This window comes from Saccostrea cucullata, unplaced genomic scaffold, assembly GCF_032062105.1.
Source record: "Saccostrea cucullata isolate Sc308-1 unplaced genomic scaffold, CSIRO_AGI_Scuc_v1 ctg11497, whole genome shotgun sequence".
NCBI classification, from domain to species: Eukaryota; Metazoa; Mollusca; class Bivalvia; order Ostreida; family Ostreidae; genus Saccostrea; species Saccostrea cuccullata.
Window position 1 is genome coordinate 37,305 of NW_026925944.1, and position 6,019 is coordinate 43,323.

The 6,019-nt window shown below is 31.8% G+C and overlaps 1 long non-coding RNA gene across 1 annotated transcript; it reads right to left on the reverse strand.

Annotated features, from left to right (window-relative positions):
* Positions 1-294: 294 nt before the first annotated feature.
* LOC134270128 (uncharacterized) lies at positions 295-2,147 on the reverse strand. The gene is made up of 4 exons (XR_009992731.1): positions 2,079-2,147; positions 1,017-1,088; positions 648-734; positions 295-338 (listed from the first exon to the last, which is right to left on the reverse strand). It is a non-coding gene; the product is annotated as an uncharacterized LOC134270128 (long non-coding RNA).
* Positions 2,148-6,019: the final 3,872 nt, after the last annotated feature.

Consider the following 6,019-nt stretch of genomic DNA (forward strand, 5'->3'; position numbering starts at 1 on the left):
TTTTACCAAGTATTAAGAATAAAATTAAAATTTGTGAGAGTGCAAGGATTTGTCAATCAAACCCACCCAAAAATTTAAAGTTTCAATAACTTTAAGATGGATAAAATGTTTAATAATTTTTGTGTGAAATGCTATTAAAATATATAAGTCGTGATATTATACATGTACAGAAAATATTAACTTCAAATCTGTGTTCATGCACCTTTATTAGTGATAAAAACTGATAACAAAAGTACAGTACTATAGATAAGCACAGAAACAGAAAAATAACTCACGTTGACTTCGTGATAGGAGGTGGTGGTGGTGGGAGGATTGTGTAGTCGTAGGAGGTGAAGTACCTTTATAAATGGATAAAAGTGAAGCTGTTACATGTACATTATGTTCGATGACAAGATCTAATAATAACATGAATGACATAAATTTCAAAGAATTAATATAATCAGTGATGTATTTTACTACAAAATAAAGAGAAACAGATAACATATATGAGTAGTTTGAAGTAAATGTCGTCTTCCACGATTCCATTTGCTGGTTCTTTTCATTTTAAAACCCAGACACAAAAAGAAACAATTTCATGTGTCGCTTAATAGCCATCTTCATTGTTATTTCAGATAGATTGAATCCGACGAAGAAGATATAAAACCTACCCTGAGTGTGAGTAGTGTGAGAAGTGTGAGTAGAAGAACTATTGCAGGCATTATGACAGCTTGGTTCGTGGTTATGAACATAGGCAGCTGCATTGGAAAAATATTATGTGAAGGAAGCCAATTTGAAAATCTAATTAGAAAGTTGCTACTATGTATGGTTATCATGCAACTTATCTTTATAATTTGTTTTTTAAGAAATAATGTTGTATTAATTATATTTACGAATATGATTTAAACAATATCAAGCATTCAATGTTTTAAAAAATAGAATGCAGTTCTTTCAGGGAAAATCTATACTGATTTTTTTTTTCTAAAGTACTTCCTGCTATAATTAGCTACATGTATAGGAGAAGCTTATAATATTAATACCGAACATATGAGAAACAAAATCATCAAGGCAATGGGTGTCCATATTTTTTAACTGATGAAGGTCTCTCCATACTGAAATAAAGGTAACATGAGTGTCATACATATATATATATATATATATATATATATATAAATATTTGTCAATATTTGAGCCACGTCAGAAATGTTTGCTATAGACAATTGTAGATCTGTTGGTTGAATGAATAGATCATGTAACTTAATTGTAAGTAAACCTTACATTTAGGACATACTGTAAAATTCTCCAAAATATGCCGAAATATATTATTAAGAAAACTGTAACTTATGTCTTTATCGGTTCTAAAACACATACAAATATTCATATTTTTGCTTTTAAATTATTCTTACTTTTGCGTTCTTTTCAAATCTTGACCTACATACATTTATTGAAATAAATGTGGAAAAAGGAAATCCTACAAATGTGAAATTGTATTTAATCTATTACCACTATGTAACACGTACTGTAAACCAGCTTTATTCGCAACGACTTTATTTCGCGATTTTATTAGGGTAAACTAGTTCGCGACGATTATTTTTCGCCACGAAGCCTTTTTTTTTTTGATTTGTTGATAATAGACACAGAGAATTTAAAAATCGGTTCGCGGCGATGACGAGGCTCTCACGAAACTCACGAAAATTTCTCGTGCACGAATAAAAGTTTTTTTTTTTTTTTTTTTTTTACAGTAAATGGATCTTAAAAGAGAATACAAGAAACTAAGATAACTACCCACTTTATCCGGATTTTTTTTGTGCTTTACGATCTTAGAAGCCGAAAAGGAAGCTTCAGTGTTACACTGCCTACTTGTTTTTTTTTAAAATCAACTAGTGCTTTCAATATGTTTATAATAAATTCAAAGCAAATCAAAAATACTACATGTATTTTAGTTCACCATCAATTAAAACTGAACAGTAAATTTACTGATTCTATTTTTCTGGGTTACCTCATATAACAGTTTATAAAGTTGTAAATTAAAAAGAATACCTGAATTGCATGTATAGTACTTAGATTTACAATATTTTTTGATCCTGACATTCTGAACGCACCTTTGTTACGACCATGACATTGTATTCTAGATGTTGCTCCGAATATATGGGGGACCTGAGTTAGGTATGTATTTATAATATCTATATAAAGAAAAGAAATTACTTTTATTAATTACCCTTTGATATATAGAAGTCATTGTTTATATATTAAGGTTCATAAACTCTCTGCTCACTCATATAAAATGTTTCTTGAATCTTAAAGATTTTCCAAAAGAAATGTATTTCATAAGTAAAATACAAACAGTTATAGCATAGCTTGTGGGGAAAAACTGGACATAAAAGACACTTCAGCTTGGCAAATCTTTAAAGGAATAATAGATATTTATGTCATTAAGAGTTATCTGTCTTAACAATGAACCTTAAGAAACAATATGTTTGCTGTGTCATTTTATTACCTTGGAAGGTGTCAGAGTGTCTACAGCTGAGGGAATAAGTATCTGTCAAAAAGTACATAAAATGGCATGTAAAATAAATTGCTAAGTATATACATGTAATGTACAAGTATCAAACCAGGTTTCTTACAAAGAACGAGGGCGCTTTTGATTGGCATTCGGCAGGAATCTGGAAAGTGAAAATTTTATCGACATGTCACATGAAATTTTAAGATTTTTTTTATTTATCGGGTTCATGTGCAACAGGAAAGGAAAATATTTTCCCGAAATTGAGCTTTGATTTGCTAAAAAATAACTTGAAAGTTGGCCAGATCAGACATTTAGTACAAAATGGTACATTTTTAAACACGTTTTTCTAATTTTTTTCTATCTCTGGGTCTTCTCTCCATGATTTTGAAACGTTATTTGTGTGTATTTTAATTCAAAGAAACGAATACACTTTTTTTAAAATGGAGAGAAGACCCAGAGACCACGAAAAACGAACTTTTCCCCAAAAAATCCAAATGTGTGAATGTGGTGCTTCTTTGTCCTTTTAAAATCATTTGTGTTTGTGTAGCAGTGATGGCTCAGTAGGATGGGCTGCTTGTTCAGGGCACTGGACTCGAAAAGTTTTTGGTTCGAGACTGGCATGGGGCATTAATTTTTTTCTTTCATGCAAACAACCATTTATTTTGTCGGTTTCGTTTTATGTACTGATATATTAAAATTTTGAATTAGATTAATTTTGGTTCAGTTTGGTTCTCGAGCGAAATCAATTCTAATCTTCTATTCTATATAATGTACATCATGTACGTATCATGCATCTATATGCATTAAATATTTTAGGTGTTTATTTTTTGTGAAACATTACTATGTTATAGTACCCCCTAGGAAAAATGGTCAAAAATGTTTCAATCTCACACTTTCAAACTAATTGAAAAAAAAAAACCTATGGACGTGTTTGTAAACTCTGACAAGCTATGTTCAGCCAACCAAATCATGGACATTTAAACCGTAAATGTTTCGTACAAATGATTCCTGCAGATCACACGCCAAATGCGCCCATCTTCTTTACAAATTTAGAAAATAAAGCTTATTTTAAAACATTATATTAAAATGCATAGCAGTAATTTGATGGGGGAAAAACGGAAAGACAACTTTGCATATAACATACAAGTATATCAAAACAGGATTTATTACAGTCAAATTTAGAAAATAAAGAATATTTAAAAATTTTTTTTAAACTGCATAGCAGTAATTTTGTGGGGATAAAAACGGAAAAAAAACTTTGCATTACCCTCCTTCTATCTCATGAATCAGCTGTGCAAGATAGGATTGTAGCAATGTAGAAATGTAAAGTGTAGTACCTGGACTTCAAACAAATTTTTAAATTTTTAAATTAGCACTACTTTGCACGGAAAAGGCGAAAATAACAGTGATCGATCTAAAGAGGACCCCCCCCCCAAAAAAAAAAACCCTACAAAAACAAAAAGAAAAACACAAAAAACTACGATCAATACAAACATTGACCGCCAGAAATTCCTGAGGTGGGATAAAGTGCCGTGGAGGAGAGAGAATGTTATGTTTATCGAACTTGTACTGCGTTTATTGTCCCAATGCAAACATGAACGAAAAAGATTATCTTTAAAAGAAATTGGCAAAAATTTGATATTTAGGAACAAAGGCAACACAATTCATCTAAATCAAATTGATACATAATGTTATTGACATACTCTCTTGGATGCCAAATTCTTTTAAAATCAAGCTAAAATTGTGTGAGGGATAGAATTTTGAAAGAATTTCATTTTTTCATTTTATATTTTTGGCTTCAAAGGAAATATTGTTCATAGAAATTAAAGACCGGTTTATAGAACTATGTACCTGGAATTTATTTACGCAATCATATTTGTCTTAGAAGAACTAATAAATAATTTGAAATCGACATTTGTTATCATTTTGAAGTCCATAAGCTATGGATATGTTATTGGGTTTTTACGTCTGTTGACCTAAATTGACTTTGCTCAACTTATTGATTTGTGTATGTTGCATTTTTCTTCAAATTTCTTTTTATTTTATTATTGTTTACAATCACAATGTGTGTTCTTATTTTTAAAAATCAGATATGCCTAATAGTCAACTTAACAGGATCATTATAAACTAGTGCTAATTGTAACGGGAACTGTTACAGATGTTCCCCAAACGCTCCCAACTCCCTTTTGGTGCCATATTCCCTGTAAGCCTTATTAAATAAGACAGCGTCTGTGCATTTTTGACTTAAACAACGTTTTCCCAGAAGGATACCAATTATATTCAAATCTTAACATTGCACGCGTGCGCATGTGAATGCACGTGCTTAATGATCATATCATCTTGTCTACACTTTCTATATATTTAAATATACTATATATTAAAGCATTTAGTCCAAAAGTATTAAAAATCACTCATTCAAGTTTATTTTTAATTTCACTCGTTCCAAATGCACGCACGTGCGTGCACCTGCATGATGACCATACCTTCTTGTAGGAGGCCCTTATATCTATCTATATTCTAAATCGCATCCTGTTTGGTTGAAAACCAAAGGAGTTATAGCCATTTCAAGTTTCAGCCAATCAGATTGCAGCACACGTGCATCCGCGTGATTTCATCATTTGTTTTCTAAATCATATTGTAGGATATCCTAATGCATGACTATGTTTTAAATTTCAAAGCATTTCATCAAAAAACAAAGGAGATATAGCCATATAATGTTTCAGCCAATCGGATTGCAGCACACGTGCATGCACGTGTTTTCATGACAATTTTTATATATCATAGTGTAGCTTATCCAAACTCATGACTATGTTCAAAATTTTAAAGCAATTCGTCAAAAAACAGGAAAGATATTGAGATTTTTGTTTCAGCCAATCAGAGCGAAGCGCACGTGCATGCGCGTGCGTTCTTGCTAATATGACATTGACATTTTATCTACACCATCAATATATCCTTATATAAAGAGTTTCAAAACATTTCATTAAAAATTGTAAAAGTTATCGCTATTTTAAATATATCTGTCATTTCACTCATTTCACGCGCCCGCACGTGCAGGCGTATGCGCGCAAAATGACCTTCGTTCCGCACACCTACACTACACACCTATTAACCCTAAAAAGGTTTTAACTTAGTTGGGTGAACAGTTTCTGAGAACACTTCCGGACAAAAAAGTACCGGAGAACAAATAAGAAATAAAGAATAATAATAATAACTAGAGCAAAGCTCGTTGCAAAGCAACGAGTAGGTCTTCCGTCCTGTTTTGACCGGAAGTGACGTCAACAAATGAAAGCAAATAAGCTAAGTGGTCTCCATTGACTTTATAATTTTGATTTTGTATTTAAACCTTCAAAAATAAGCTATTTTTGGCTACTTCCGGTCACTTCCGGTTTGACCGGAAGTGATGTCAACGGACAGAAATTGAAGTTTTATGCTTCCAGATACGTATGTTACACAAAAATATGTCAAGAACGGCAAAAATATGCATATTCTTACGACTTCCGGTGTGACCGGAAGTGACGTCGCCGGACGTATTTTGACGAC